The 17,410-nt window shown below is 37.2% G+C and overlaps 1 long non-coding RNA gene across 1 annotated transcript in view; it reads right to left on the minus strand.

The window, feature by feature from the left end:
* Nucleotides 1-5,133: 5,133 nt before the first annotated feature.
* The window catches only part of LOC105085049 (uncharacterized), a 38,135-nt gene continuing 25,858 nt past the window's right edge, over nucleotides 5,134-17,410 (minus strand). Inside the window, exons 2-5 of the long non-coding RNA XR_836765.3 lie at nucleotides 13,060-13,162; nucleotides 12,702-12,785; nucleotides 7,691-7,805; nucleotides 5,134-5,749 (exon numbers count right to left, since the gene is read on the minus strand). This is a non-coding gene — a long non-coding RNA (uncharacterized LOC105085049). The remainder of the gene's footprint in view (nucleotides 5,750-7,690; nucleotides 7,806-12,701; nucleotides 12,786-13,059; nucleotides 13,163-17,410) is intronic.

Here is a 17,410-nt window from a genome sequence, read left to right on the forward strand (position 1 = left end):
ATTATGAATAGCCATGAAAACTCACAAAAAGTCACAAAAATTGTACCAGCCCCGAAATACAACAGTATGATATGAGTTAACAGAGTTTCAAAGAGGAGTCACATTGAGAAATTATCAGTGATCAATGGGTGCTTTGACTTATAAACTCAATTAATGGGGTCAAACATGAGGCTTATCAGATTTAGACTGAACTCAACTCTCTTAAGATTTGCTACTACAGAATCTCAGAGTCTATCAACAGAGAATCAATTCAGGAACTTAGTGCTCAGGCCTTACTCTGCGGGCAGCCCTCCCCGAGAGCAGTCTACTCTTCTACCCTCATCCCACACTGATTCTGACCCTTGTTAACCACTCTGTCATCAGAGGTACCTTGGTCCCTCCATCCATTTGGAGATACAGTGCCCAGGTTGTACTAAATCATCAGCTAAGAAAGCCTAGGAGACCAGGGGAGTGTTCATTTTCTTCTGTTTCTCAGAAAAAAAAAAAAAGTGGGTATTGGAAGTGAAGTCTGAGAGGGTCCTGGATACAGTTTACTTTAATTGTGTTTTTACGTATATCTTTTGGTCAAAAAAGAAAGCACAAATTGCCTTTTCTTATACAGGAATACATTTTCTCCACAGAGATAACCAGTCAAGGGGAAGAATAAAAATTCCCTCCTTAGCCAATAAAGCCATTTGAGGCCAATGCTGCAAGGTCCGCGGAGTTTGTTGAGGGTGTGTACACATCTAGACTGTATAGCTTAAAACGAAGGAAGAGGGCTCTGTCCATGCCCAGCAAACACTACAGCGTATGCAGAAGAATCCATGTCTTCTCTGTTAGTAAACGTCAGTTCTACATAGAACTATCCTACTTTTACAACAATAAATCATTAGCAACAACAGAGAAACAAAATAAATATCCAGAAAGCATCTACTTTGCACAGCATAAGACCGATACAACATGTGGCTACGGTAAAATGTGAGACTGAAGATTAGATTAAGAGACAGTGGACTGAGTGGCTCCAGGTACAGAAATCAAAGGGGATCCCAATGAAAATAGAACAAGAATGAAAAAGTACCTCAGATGAAATATGAGAATTAAGTTCCCCAGAAAGAGTCCATTAAAGGGAGAATTAACACTGCAGAGGCACAACTGAGTGACAAGATGAAAAGCTTCCTACGAATCCAGGGGAAGTGAAATAGAGACGAAAGTGAAATAGATGATAAATAAGGAGGGGAGAGGAGGGGGACCCAACCCATGAATTACAGGTGCTGCCGAGGAAGAAATGAGAACAAACAAATGAAGCAGGAGGAATGATAATAAACAGAATCATTGTAATAAAACCTGTTCCTGTGCAAGAAAATCTGTCTGTAGATCTTTCTGCTCAGAATGTTATGGGAAAAGAAACAGAATTAACCCATGCCTACATTTATATAGAAATAGATATGCTTTCTTTTTAACTTAAACCACCAGCACATTTTAGATAGATATATCGATAGATAGATTGATAGATCGATAGATCGATAGATAGATAGATAGATAGATAGATAGATAGATAGATAGGTAGGTAGATAGATAGATAGATAGACAGGCAGACAGGCAGGCAGACAGACAGACAGACAGACAGATAGATAGGATTCTCTCTCATAGAAGAAGTCATAGTTCATTAATAAGAAAAACTAAAAGAAAATAAAGACCTGAGCTAAGGTGTATATTCAGTGATGTGGCTCATCATTTTCTAAGCACTTTACATATACTCTGAATCCTTAGTAAGATTACAAAATAAGAAACCCAATCAAAAACTGGGATGAAGACCTAAATAGACATTTCTCCAAAGAAGACATCCAGATGGCCAACAGGCACATAAAAAGATGTTCAGTATCCCTAATCAACAGAGAAGTGCAAATCAAAACTGCAATGGACGTATCACCTCACACCAGTCATAATGGCCATCACTAAACAGTCTACAAATAATAAATGCTGGAAAAGGTGTGGAGAAAAAGGAATCCTCCTGCACTGTTGGTAGAAATGTAAATTGATGCAGCCGCTATGGAAAACAATATGGAGAGTTCCTTAAAAAACTAAAAATAGAGTTACCATATGATCCAACAATCCCACCACGGGACATATATCTGGAGAAAACTTAAATTTGTAAAGATATATACACCTCAGTGTTCATAGCAACACTATTTACAATAGCCAAGACTTGGAAACAACCTAAATGTTCATCGACAGATTGGATAAAGAAGTTGTGGTGTATTTATGCAATGGAATACTACTCAGCCATAAAAATGAAACAGTGTCACCTGCAGCAACATGGATAGACCTAGAGATTATCCTACTAAGTGAAATAAGTCAGACAGAGAAAGACAAATATCATATGATATCACTTATATGTAGGATCCAAAAAGTTACACAAATGAACTTATTTACAAAACAGAAACAGACTCACAGACAGAGATAATAAACTGATGGTTACCAGGGGGGAAAGTGGGAGGAGGGATAAATTAGGATTTGGGGATTAGCAGATACAAACTACTACATATAAAATAGGTAAACAACAAGGTCCTGCCATATAGCACAGGGAACTATACTCAGTATCTTGTAATAACCTACAATAAAAAAGAATATGAAAAAGAATACATATACATGTATATGTATGACTGAATCACTATGCTGTACACCAGAAACTAACACAACACTGTAAATCAACTATATTCCAGGTAAAAAAAATTACATACAGTCTTAATTCTTACAAGCACCCAGTGATGGAGGCATCGCCATCCCCTGTTCCATGCAAAGTGGATTAGCTGATTATCCTTCTTCATACAACCAGGAACTGGCTAAGCCAGAATTTGCAACTGAGCAGGATGTTTCCAGAAACTGTGCCCTTAACCACTGGCATTTCATCTAAAATAATTTAAAATATCTTCAGAGATATTTAAAGCAAAGAAGTTATGATAAGATATTACAACAAGTATTTTTGAATAAAAAGTAATTATAAAAATGGTTTTAATTTCCTAACAATGAACTGACTCTCAGATTGAGATATAAACTATATAACGGTGTATTTCCATTTTAGTCAGGAGTCTTTTGGCTTACAGTAACAGAAATCTAACTCAACATATGAAATTTATTATTGCAAAGTACAACTGATGTGGCTGGTTCCAGATGTGACAGAATGCATGGTTCCAAAGCAGCCCTGGGACACGCTGGCTGTCCATCTCTCACCGTCAGATTCCAGTGTTGATTTCATTCCCTGCAAGGCTCTCTCCATGTGGTGGCCACAATGTAAACAAGCCACAGCTAAGGATTTAAAAATTCTAAGTAATGAGTGATCCTGAGTAATGAGAGATAGAAAGGACTCTGATTGGCCCAACTATGGCTACAAATCCTCTTCTGAACCAATCGCTGTGGCCAGGCGTGTGGGACTCACAGAGCAAAGATGGAGTAGCCCCACAGGAGGAGGAGGAAGTGCTGACAGAGGGAGAGATGATGCTAACTGCAATACATAAAACAGATCAACAACAAGGTCCTACTGTAGAGCACAGGGGAACTACATTTAATATCTTGTAATAGCCTATAATGAAAAAGAATATGAAAACAAACATATATATCTGTATAACTGAATCACTATGTTGTATACCAGAAACTAACACAGCATTGTAATTAGACTATAATCCATTTTTTTTTAAAAGGGTGAAGTGAAGAGCAAACACAAATGGCAACAGACGTCCACTGCCACTGCTCACAAGAGGACCACTGTGATATAAAGATGCTTAAACAAAAATGACGCTCAACGTTTATAAAGAAAATAAAGTAAAATTGGAGTATTACGTCAGAAAAGAATCCAAACAAAAGCATGAGTGCAACAAACATCTGTACTGATGGAAGTTAAATGCATAATGAAAACCGAACATGTATGGGCCTCTATCAATTGAATAATATCGCAAAAACATAGAGATAGAAAACTGTTAGAAAAAAATAACAGATCTGAGAGAAATGTAATTAAGGTATAAAAACCCAAAATATAGTAATCACTCTATGACAGATCAGTAGAAATAGGAAGACAAGGAAGACTGTATAGCAGAACAAATGTGGAGGAACGTTGATATATATTTTGAATTTCCTAAATAGGAAACATAACTTTAGTTTTCTGCAAAACCTTTTCAGAAATTGGCTATAAACTGAAACACAAATTTAAAAAGTCTCAAATTCCCAAAACAGGTATTATACTGTTCAGAATTAGACATGAACGACAAACACCTGCAGGTAAAAAAATCCAAACACTTGAAAATCTAAAAATCCTCCTGAATTAAAGGGCTGAATAACAAGATTCCTTTTAACTCTGTTTCTAGGATTTGATGAGTTGAAAAATAGTTAAAGGAGGATATTAAGTTAATAAGCGCATCATTTTAAAATTAAGTAAAAGCATTGTTCATTCATGTTTAAAATTAATGACCAGTTTAGTAGGTAAAAATGTTGAACACATATTTAGCACTTAATAAAATCTACTTTACCTTAGTTGTGTATTTTTTAAAGCCCCAGGTTATTTTCTTCTGTATATCTTCCAATACACAAAATAACCTATTTCTTCATGTTTTACCCTTTCCAAAAAAAAAACTGATGGTAATTAGAAGGTATCACACAGGATGAAAAAGGTGAATAAAGTCGATTAAAAGGATGCAGCCAAGATGCCTGTATTCTGGTTGAATTTGATATTAATGGTTAACTCATATGAAGATTATAGAAAAAATTACCTAAAGTTCTCACCAACTTTAACACATTTATCTTTATTCTTAGATACTGACGCTATTTTTCTCTCAGACATCTCTAAATTTGTGAATACAATTAATTTCCCAAATGAACTTGACAAACGCGTCACTACTAGAGGGCAGTACAGTCTTGTTTTGCGCCCAGGAGGATTGCCAGGAAAATCCGTCCCTTGCAAAACCCACGTGGGGTAACTGCATGATGCAACCTTCCGCTTTCTTTTCTTTTCCTTTTACCACAAGTAGTGAAGGCTGAGAAGTCTGTCTGATTCTAATACTTGCATTTTAAACAAACCCAACCACGTGATTCATCTTAGTCCATAAACACTGATTAGCAAGCCAACCTTTGTCAGTAGGTTAGAAATCAGTTAAAGTGGTCTCTTCCTTGTAAGTCTCAGATATTAACACTCTTCCACTAAAACTCTCTATGCAAATTGTCTTCGGACTTTTTAAAAAACGGTCATTCTAAATGTAATTACACCATTGTTTCATTTAAGATGTCATGACAAATATTTACTATAAAATCACGTATCTAGCAAACTTTGAAACATTTAATGATTCACTGGAAAGAAATAGCCAGAATAGAATTTTGGTGCCCTGAGAAATATATGTTAAGAATAATGGAGTTGCCTGGCAACACACCAAAAAGTAGATGAGAAACTTTGTATACTGTGTAGCTGTTTATTCTTCTTTTCTTTTCTTTCTTTCTTTTTTTTTTTTTTTTCAATGTTATTCCTGTCGTGTAGCGTATTAGATCAGCGTGGCTTGTGAACAGGATTTTAACAGTCAGGAGATGTGACTGTGTTTAAGATTCCTTTTTCCAGTCACTAGTTCATTGTCAGCAGCAGCTACAGAGCAGCTTCACGCGCATTCAGAGACCGCCAGGAAATTAGCGCTGCATGACTGAGTCAGCGCTGGGGCCCAGCGAGCCAGGCTCACCCACTTCCTTCAGCAACTGTTTATTCCTTGTTGGGATAACAATCTGAAGTATCATAATTCTGGTGTTAAAAAAAAGAAAAAGGTCACGTCATTATAGCTCCTGTGAACACATAGCCGCCCCTAAGAGGGTGACCCATACTGCAGACTTTACTAAGTTTAAATGTAACTTGCTGAGCTTTTCTTGGCTTCCTGTCGCCTTCCAAATCCTGGATGGCTGTTGATAGCCGAACTTAGTATCCTCTCACCTCCCGAACTGTATGAGGCAGCGAAGTACAATGTCAGTAAAACCGATTCTGGGAAACTGAACGTTTGAAACTCACAATGGCTAAAATTAAAGTGATCTTTAAAATGAAAGCAAGTGTTTTTGTTTCTATGGTTTTCAAAAAAGGAAAAAAAAAAGGCCTGGGCATTAAGATTTTCCTGTCTGCAATAATTAGGCAGGAGGCTGCCTCCCAAAGTGAGTGGACACTCTTCCCACCGGCTGCACCGCGTGCCCGTCCTGTCCCCGGGATCCCTGTAGCCCACCACCCAAGTCAGGTTTCATTTCTGTTCTTTCCATCACAAGGCAATATAAAATATTCCTAGACCCAGTCTTCTAGGTTGGGCACTGTTTCCTAATTAAAGTCTAAGCTGTGTATCTAAATAATGCTTTTGTATATTCTTTTCATCGTTACCACACACTACACATGCATAAGCAAGACTGCAGAGAGCCTCTTCGTTTTTTTTTTTTTTTTTTTTGGTACATTTCCAAACCATATATCAAAATATAATATATAATCTCAAAATATTGCACACCTCCACATGCACACACCATTCTCACACAGCTTCGAGTTTAGGCAAATTATCCTTAACTGAATGCAAAGGTATAACCTATTCAGAATTTAAGATCTAAGAGTTCTCTGGGGGAACTTTTAGGTATTTTAATAAAGGCAGGATTCCTGTTTTATGTTCCTCAGTGTATATTATATATACGTGCCTCTTTTTAGGATTTCAACAAAATTGCTAGCTATCATCTTTTAGACCCAGGAAACTGATATGAAACTGTAAACTAGAACATGGAAAAGAAACTCAATTCAACAGAAATGTATTAAGCACTTACTCTATAGCTTGAACTTTGCCATGGTGAATACACAAGTACATGACACAGCTCTTACGCTGATCTTTGTGCTTTTTAACAAGATGAAAGATACCAATTTACACATCTGTCATGAGTTTTTGGTTGAAAAATGTAAGAACATGTCAAGTAAAGTTAGCTTGTAAAACTTTGCAAAGCAGGAAGAATAGAACAGAACTTCTGCATAACAATATTTTTTAAATTGATCAAATTCTGTTTTACGATGGAAGACAGGCTTCCTAACTTAGGAGAATCAGGAGATGTAATATGTTGACTCTGCCTAGTCACCAGTACCAGCAAAAAAATGGAAAATCTGGTTTACTCTGAACTGTCTGCTCTGACTTGAAAATGGGTAGTGTCAGGAATAAATGTTAATTAACATGTTAGCCCAAGGAGGACAGAAAAGTAGTGCTGTTGGGATCATTTGTTGAATCTGAACTTGATAAGTGACAAAGTATCAGGAATCTATTTTGTTGCAATCATAAGTTGTAGCAAACACCAAACTAAGAAATTGGGAGAGATGAATAAATATGCAACAATCAAAATCAGACGAGGAGACCAGGATACAACAAAGGAGTAAAATCAAAGCCAATGAGAATTTGTGTGACTTTCTAAAGAGCTAAGTCCTAATGTTTGGTTCCCGTTCTGAGAGTATCTTATTATCACTTCACTGAACCTCCAAGTGAAGTTAAATTTTGAAGAACTAAAGGGCATCACAATTCATTCAGGAAAAATATTAAATTTGTTTAAAAAAAACACTAGGACTACCTAGCCACAAAAGAAAATAATTTAGAAAAATATTTTTTAAAAATAATTTAGTAGAGGAGGAATACTTCTGATATTCTTTAATGTCTAAGACATGCATACATAGGTAATGTACAAATACCATCAGGGATGACTTCCACAGGTGCACTAGGGTCCTGCACAAGGACCAGTCTGAGCAGGTGACTGAGACGAAGTCTGCCTCCAATCTGTTCTTAAAGTCATGGGGTTGTGTTGACCTGGAAGGAAAAGATACCTTTTTAATACGTATTTTGTCCAGCTGTCTAAGGAGTCAGAGGAAGCACAAGCCTTTGTTCACTCACGAGCAACTTTCTCTATTCATTTGTGTTTGCTTGACCCTTCTTGCCCTTATGTAATAAAAAGATAGCACTTTGGATTAAGAAACATTTTTATACATACTGCAGTCATTTACTATAAGAAGCGGAGGCATTGATATTCTGTAGCAATTATAAAAGAAGTATTTGTCTTTTCATGATTTGTTCCATTATTGTTTTCTTTTCACAGTGAAATTATTTTTAAAAATTGTAAAGAAAAATCTTTATTTAGTTAACTCAGCTTGAACACAATAATTTATACTCTAAAAGTATACTTTATACTTGTATCTTTCAGATAATAGAGAGCTGAATCTATTTCATAGCCTTTAATAGATATGAAAATAAATACTTTGATTTTTGCCTTATTTTAAAGTCAATGTTTTTACTTTGTCAAAAATAAAAGCTAGTCAAACTGTAAGAATGAGGATTTTCATATTAGCTATAAAGTTTTCTTTTCTGGGTGAGATCTACACAATTCTTGGAAAAAGGAAAGAAAAATATCAATTAATGCATGCAACTACATATCACCAGCCAGCTGATGCACTGAACACAAGACATTATGCTGAGAACTGTTCAAAACTTAAACCTTAAAGTAGCTCTAAGCCCATTAGGAGCTGACAATCTGTCACCATAAGTAAGCTCTACAAGGCAACTGTGTGACAAGACTTGCAAACAGATACTCACTTTCCAAAAACATAATCCCAATTATAAGATTTTAGAGCTCTGCCAAGAATGTAAAGATCCTAGGAATAAGAAGATGGAGATTTGATTGAGAAAAAGGGAAAAGAAATGGTACAGGTAGTCTGCAGCAGGTTGGGGTAGATGATTATGAGTTGGGATTCTTAAAGAGAGAAGAGAAAATAAAAGATGAAGAAATAGAGAACATTGATCTTCACCTACACCCAAAAGAAAAATTGTCCTCTTTCTCACCTGATTGTCATTTCTACTTAATTGTGTTCCGTCTCTAATCATTCCGCTCCACCCACACCTGTTAGAGGAAGGCTCCACAGATAAGACCAGTTCCACCCCGATCACTTACTAGGCTTTGATTGATGCTCTCACACAACCACTGCCAACACTTCGGGACTCACTCCTGTACCTCTTGTCTCTCTGGGAGCGGAAACTAATGATAGGATAATCTCTTGCTCGGTATTACTTCCTGACTCCTATCATGGTCATTCCAGACTTCAGATGCCTTTCCTCACAGGGTAGGATCAGAAAGTCCACAAAAGATGGTTCAGGAAGCAATGAGAACTCACAGTGACCAAAATCCCACGAGCTGAGATCTCTAGATTTCCTGTTTGTCAGAGCCTTCTGTCTTGGCTCAGAACCCTTCCCACCATTCCCATGGCCATTTGAGCCTGTTACAATATTGCACAACGCAGTCCCTGCTACATTACAACGTGCATGTTCTGCAGCTTCCTTTAAAACAAGGAAAACATACATAAAGATGCAAGGAGAAAAGGAACACGATATTGAAGAGTTATGTAAAAAAGAGACACCTTGATCACCTAACTCCAGTAAAGAAAAGAGACAGTGTATCAGTGTCACTATGCTTACTCATAAAAGGAATAATCAACTAAGTGGACAACTGGCATTTGAAGTATGTGGAAAGTGTGGAAGTGTCATTTGAATCTGGTCAAACAGAAATTAGTGGATTCAATTACAGAATTTACATCATCTGTAAGCTATGCTTTGGGTAGATCAGCTACGTAATGGGGTGTTTTGTGGACAGGTATTTGCTGTCTGATACGTGTAAAGATCTGCTGTTATTTCAAATTGGAGATTAGGCTTTATAGATCTGTAACAATTGTAGAGGCCAATAAAACAATATCAAAAAGTGAAGTGAGACTTGTAACAGATCTTCGAGTGTATAAGATTCTTAAAGCTTTTAGTCACCATCTCCATCTCAACAGACCATACTCAGGTAGTTTATCCACGTTTTCTAGAATGAGACCCTAACAGTATCATAAGTTACCCCATACTTTCCCCCTCCTTTAGGTTTCCAAATGCTCAAAACCAAAACTTTTTTTCTTTCCCTAGCAGAGTCTTGAGATTCCATTTGGAAATTCCTGTGAGTTTTCATCCATCATCTGAATGGAGTGTGGAAATAATTCCTTGTTTTGTCTTTGCTAAGTGCGCTAATGGACTTCTGATAGACTCATAACCCTTGAAGGTAATGGTGTGAAACTGCTCCAAAACGGGCTAGAAAAATAGAGATCCCATTTCAGCCCCGACCTCTTGATGGTTGCAAATCATATACTTTTTCTATTAGAGGGTGAAACAGCCCCTCAAAGAATATTCCTTAGTTTTCACTCAAAAGAAGATACATATTTTGAATTTCATATTTTAAAAAGCCTTTTCAGCCAAATAAATATTTTCTATGCAAAACTATTCAAATCTAACTATTAGGTGATAATAAATAAATTAGAGTTTTTATCCCAATCATAAAATATCCAGATATTGTTTATAATAGCAACAGTTTACCTAACATACACATACAGACACATACACACACACAAATTTCACTAAGCATCATGTAATGTATTTTACTCACATTTCAGTGAGTAAATGAGCTGCACCGCGCCATCCCAAATACGCCAGCAAGGTTGGTGTCTTTATTGTATCTCTATTTTAGTTACTGTATGAAATTAGGAAGCTGGAGTATCTCACTCCAGGTAGAGTCAGAGTGTGTGTTCCATCTTGATGAAATCTTCTTTTGAATTTCATAATGACTTTGTATCACATTTCTTTGCCTTCATTGTAGTTTTATTTTACTTGAAGGAAATCCAGTCACTAGAATGGACTGATTCCTTATGGAATAATAAATTGCCGTTTTTTTAATTACAAAATTCTTCAGTTTATGAGTGTTGAATCATCTTTCCTTTATGAGAGGTTAGCTGAAGAGAATTTATATGGCAAACTCCACAGTGTCTTGTTTTCTGCATATCCAGAGAAAAGCTGATTTCTCTCTCACCCTAGCAATGGTAATTTAATGCTTTATTCTCAAATTACTGTATCCAATAACTGCTATATTTCTTCTTGTTTTCAAAAAGTTACATTTTGTTTTTAATTATTTGTTCGCTAAGGGTTATGCAGGGAGTTATAACATCTGTGATCAAACTGCGATTTCACTCTCTCATGAGGTATATTGAGGGAATATGTGGCATCTATCAAAAAAGTGCAGACTAGCAGAAGAACACAACAAATAGTATTTCTTTATGAGCCAAAATGATTCCAAGTGAGCAGGGATGTTACAGTACATCTCTGCTTTCACAGAGCCACTCTCACTTACCCTCGTAACACTACTCACAGATGTAGGAAACAAACTGAGAGTTACCAGCGAGGAAAGGGGGAAGACGGATAAATTAGGAGTTTGGGATTAGCAGATACACACTAGTGCCTATAAAGAAGATAAACAACAAGGACCTACTGTATAGCACAGGGAACTATATTCAATAACTTGTAATAACCTATAATGAAAAAGAATATGACTGAATATATATGACTGAATCAGTATGGTATACGCTGGAAACTAACACAGCATTGTAAATTCTATACTCCAATAAAAATAAATAAATAAATAAATGAATAAATAAATAAATAAATAAATAAATCTATAAAGGCATTGAAAAATGCCTGAAATAAATAATAATAAAAGGTGACTGGTTAAAAAAAAAAAAAGCCCTTTGGTGAAACAAAATCTTATGCTGTGACTTAAAAAAACACAGAAAGAAGAAAGAATGAATTAAAAATGGGAGAGGAAGAGAGGGAGGAGTGAATAAGTCTACAGAATAATGGGTGAAAGAAAAAAAGACTCTAAAGAATGAAATAATGCCATTGGCAGCAACATGGATGGGCCTAGAGATTATCATACTAAGTGAAGTAAATCAGGCAGAGAAGACAAATACCATATAATATAACTTGTATGTGGAATCCAGAAAAAAAGATACAAATGAACTAATTTCAAAACAGGAAGAGACTCACATAGAAAACTAACTTATGGTGATGAAGGTGGGGGGATAAATTAGGAGTTTGAGATTAGCAGCTATAAACTACCATATATAAAACAGGTAGACAACAAGGTCCTACTGTACAGCATAGGAAACTACGTTCAATAGTTTGTAATAACCTATAATGAAAAAATATATACAAAAGAATATATACATATTTATAAAATAATATATGTATATATATAAATATATAACTGAATCACTTTGCTCTACACTTAGAACCTGATATTGTAAATCAACTATGCTTCAATTAAAAAAAGATAAAGACTCTGGAAAGTATAAACTATTAGCAGGAGCATTCATATGACTTTCCTGATCCCACATCAGAATCCAAAAAAAAAAAAAGTGGAGAAAAAAGGAAAAAGTTCATGAGAGGTTTTGGGGGTGATGGAAGAGCTTTACATGAAACCTATGGTTTTCAGCTGTTAATTCTTGCTACGTCAAGAGAATACACAACTCAGATATTTGGAGCAGAAATAGGTGGAAAGTCAATTATGTAATAACAAGTGTTACTACGCATAATGGTTAAAAGGGCATGTTTTTGAGGGAGACAGATATGGGTTTGAAATATTGGCAACACTATCTCTTAAATTACTTAAGTCTCCTGAATGTAGTTTTCTTACTTAAAATGGAGACGATAATACTTACCTTGTTAATGATGTTGCAGATTGAATACATAGAAAATGCCAGGCAAATTATAGCACAGAGGAGTAAAAAAGCGCAGCTAACCTCCCTCACTGTCTTGCTCTCCGTGACACAGCAAACCCATCCTTTGCTCAGTGCTTACCTTCCTTGTTAGCATATCCTGTGATAAGACATCAGCTCACATTCACTCTGCCCTCTCATGCGACTTCAGCCACTATGCAGTCACCTGCACAGAATACACAAAAGTATGGAGTAGAGAACCTAGAGTAAGTCTGTCACTGGCCAGGTTCTCAGTCTCCTTAACCAACAGAAATTGATAAGAGGCCAGATGAGAAATTCAGTGAAGACTCTACTGGGACTCATGCTACAGCACGAGGGAGCAAATACAAGTAGCAGATTCCCTTGCTGGCTCCCTGTGCAGTGGGGGAGCTGGCCCCTTAATTGGGGTGAGGGCGGGTCCAGGAGTTGGGCTGGACGGCTGGCTTGGGTGGGCTGCCCACCTCCTTGGCGGTGCTGTGTGTAGGGATCCCGCGCAGCATCTGGCTTCTGACCCAGGGACCCTGCTTTTGTTCCTAACGCCTCAGAAGTGGCAGTTGGAGTAACCTATAATGAAAAATAATATAAAAATGAATCTATGTATATATATGTATGACTGAAGCATTATGCTGTAAGCAAGAAACTGACACAACATTGTAAACTGACTATACTTCAATAAAAAAATAAAATGCCATGAAATGAAAAAAAAAAAGAAGTGGCTGTTGGGTTTTTGGTCTTTTTGTATCTTATTGCTCATAATTCACCCTAACTGTACATGCATGCAGTTATTTTCAGTCCTTTATAGTTTCCCTGTATTTTGTTGTTCGGATCCCAGTGCAGGCATTGCAGCCCGGGGTCCCAGGTTCTAGGTCCCCGTCTGTCTCAAGTCTAGCTGATGCACTGGAGTCATCTGTAGCTGTTAGGAATCCAGGGAGATCTCCTAACACGACTACGTGTAATACGCGAGGATGATACAAATAGGTGACCAGATGCAGTGTTGACAGTGATGCCAAGCAAGAGGCTTGAGACACTGCTGAGTGGATGACGTGGTGAAAAGTGGAGGCGTAGGAGCGGAAGTAAAGGCAGAACGGGGAGGAAGGTCAGAAATAGTCTGGGATCTTGGAAACAAAGTCGGCAATGAGTGTTTTATTATCATTGTTAAAACATGTAACAACACAGCAATTACAAAATCATATATAACACCACTCCCTCCAAAAATGGATATTGTTTCCTGTGGAGGATTATTAGAAAAGAACACGGTGGTGGACAAGGTAGTAAACCAACTCCACCACTGGTCCCAGGCCAGAAGCTGAAACATATGCATGAATGAACTATTTCTACTCCATAAACAAGGTCATCCATAGCTGTGTTACCACACACCAAGGCATAAAAGAAAAAAAACAAGAAAGGGCAGAGATGACAAATGAATACAAGAGAATGCATTTTAAGTGATAATTTTAAAAGGGAAAGCAAGTCAAAACATCAGAATTCAGCTTTAACACTCAAGTGATCACTTGTGAGGCTGAGTGGCCCAGTATTTCTATAATATTTAAGATAAAGTTTAATTTTTATCTCAGTGACACAACCAAGCAACTCCTTCTGCTGCTTTAGCCTCTGCATAATTGTGAAGTAGACAAAAGAGTGTCCTCTCAGATTTTTATGCTTCACCTTTTTCTGAGTAATCAGTTCTCATTTTTACCTCCTACCAATGTTTGGTCTTGTGGTCAATAAATAAGTTCCTGAAAACCACCTAAAATGTCACCCCTTAAGCAGATTTGAGTTAAGGAAGAGAACTCAGAGTCTGTCTGAGGTCAAGTCCCTAGAAACTAAAAATAGACTTACCATATGATCCAGCAATCCCATGCCTGGGCATATATCTAGAGGGAACTCTAATTTGAAAAAAATACATGCACCCCAATGTTCATAACAGCATTATTTACAATAGCCAAGACATGGAAGCAACCTAAATGTTCATGGACAGATGACTAGATAAAGAATGTGTAGTATTTATACAATGGAATACTACTCAGCCAAAAAAAATGAAATAGTGCCACTTGCAGCAGCATGGATGGATCTGGAGATCATCATTCTAAGTGAAGTAAGCCAGAAAGAGAAAGACAAATATCACATAATATCACTTACATGTGGAATTAAAAAAAAAAGACATAAATGAACTTCTTTACAAAACAGAAACAGACTCACAGGCATTGAAAACAAACTTATGGCTACCAGGGGAGGAAGAGGGTGGGAAGGGATAAATTGGGAGTTTGGGATTTGCAGATACGAACTATTATATCTAAAACAGACAAATCCTACAACAAGGTCCTAATGTAGAGCACAGGGAACTATAGTCAATATCTTGTAGTAACCTATAGTGAAAAAGAATATGAAAAGGGATATATGTGTGTGTGTGCCTGAAGCATGACGTTGTGCACCAGAAACTGACACAACATTGTAAACTATACTTCAGTTAAAAAAATTTATTGAGACAGAGAAAAAGAAAAAAATCACTAAAAACAAGATGATTCATTACAGGTGAGAGCAGGTAATTCACTACATTAAAATCATCCTATGCTGAACTTATACAACATATTATGATAATATTTAGCTTATCAACAGTGTAGCATTATTTATTAAATTGCTTAAATTTGAAAAAAAAAAAAAAGACTAAGATTGAGATTCTTAGACCTAAGATTGTCAAGGGCATGTCCTCAGGAGAAGCCTTTGAGGCTGTGAATAGAGCTGCTCCAGGGAAGGGGAGAAGTGAGGGAAGGGTTGGTTTGAGGGGAAGTGACTCAGCCTGGTCCCATCAGGCTCTAGAGCACGCATTTCACTGCGGTCTGTCTCCCGGAGGCAAGGGCCCTTGCAGTCCAACATAGTCAGGCCTTCTCTGGCCCCCCAGGGAGTGAGGCAGCTCCGAAAGTCAAAGGATCAGCACTCCAGGAAGGTTGGAGAAAGCTGAGTCCTTGGCCACCCCTGCTGCTGTGGTGAAAAGGGATTCCCCAAGAATCTGGGGGAGGCACCTCTAGGGTCAGCTAGACGCCTTATCAAAATCACCTAAAAAATTATCCAAAAAGATTCTTACAAAAATCTCTAAGAAGTTACATTGAGATGAGTTTTGAGTGACTGGGGAAGTGGGGGCAGGCATGGGAGAGAGAGAAGTAGCATCATTCTGGTCTCCCTGAAGGCATTTTTCGAAGTTTGAGCCCTGATTCCTCAATAATATGACTTAACAGTGTTGGGTAAGCACGGAGCGGCCCGAACAAAGGGGAGGAGTCGAGCCTACAGACCCATCCATTGGCGTATTTCTCAGTACAGATCTGCAAGTAGGTACTGATATTCTATCTTGTAATAATACAGATGTTATTCATAAATCCTCTAATGACCCTGAGAAGTAAGTGGAGAAGGATTAATGATCTTTTTATAAACAGGCAAACCAAGACCCGGAAAAATCTCACACTGATGCTGTTCACGCACCTCTTAAGTGGTGTTTCCAAAACCCGAACCCACTGTATCTAACCAGGTTTCAACTTCCCAAACTACGTTTAAAAAAGAAAAAAAAAGAAAGAATGAAAAGAAAATCTGTTGTCTAAACAGATCAAAGTTCATCATTCCAGATAACACTTCGTAATAACGCTGGTGAACTGAAGAGGAAAAGCACCTAGCATCAAAGGAAATAGGCTTCTGGAAAATAACGCTAAGTCACAGGGGTCTGTATATTTTTCTAAATTGAAACAAATAAAACAAAAAACAAACAAAAAATTTAAGATCTATCTTTGTCACTTATTATCTCTACAACCACAGACCATACCTGCTGAACTTTAGTTTTTTCCACTGAAAAATTACAGGTCGAAATATTACCTTTGCTTCAAGATGGGTTGGGCTGTCTCTGCAAAAGATACACTATTTGAATACCGTCAAATACTGGAAGGTGTTTTATTATCATCAGCATCGTATGGAAAAGACCATATGGTCTCTTTTCAGGGAAAGTCATTTCCACGTGACCATTACACCAAGTCTTTACAGCTTCCATCATTCAGAAGGCTTTAAGATTCCAAAATAATAGGACTCCAGAACCTAGGTTTATGATCCAGACCTAGCTTTACTATCTGTCCATCCAAATGACTGCAAACTTTATTCTTTTTGCTCCTGGGGTTTAGTGTCATCTTAATGCCAGACACCCCCTGGGGCCCAGAGCTTGTGTGGGTATTTCTGGATGAATCGTCCTCACTTCTTTTGGGGTGGTTGCACCATTTCCTACCTAAGTAGCATAGCTTGGGGATGCCATTTAACTCTATTTTTCTGACGAAAATCTTCATGTTCTGTTTCGATTTCCTGTGACTGCAATTAAAACTGCAAATAGAATTCATAGTCATAGTTTGGGGTCATAAATTACGAATACCTAGAAGAATTTCCTTCGAAGAGAAGAGAATAAATTCTGAGGTTTTAAAATGAATAAAACTACCATGATTACAATGCACACCTAGTATAAATCCCCTCCTGACAAGGACATACAGATTTCAAAACCTAGATTAGACAGTACGAGTGCCTGTTTAATCGCTCCATCAGAAGATTAAGTATGATTAATCTTGTAACTGAAAAATTGTACCTTTTGACTATCCACATCCAGTCTCCCCTGCCCCTCCTGTCCAACTCTGGGAACCACAAATCTGATCTCTTTTCTTAAGCATTTGTTTGTTTAAGTATAAATGACCTATAACATTGTGTGGGTTCCTATTTCATAACATAGCAATTCTATATTTTCAAATGTTACAAAATGACCACCATAATAAGTCCAGTTACCATCAGTCACCA

Source organism: Camelus dromedarius, chromosome 6 (assembly GCF_036321535.1).
Source record: "Camelus dromedarius isolate mCamDro1 chromosome 6, mCamDro1.pat, whole genome shotgun sequence".
In the NCBI taxonomy this organism is placed as follows: Eukaryota; Metazoa; Chordata; class Mammalia; order Artiodactyla; family Camelidae; genus Camelus; species Camelus dromedarius.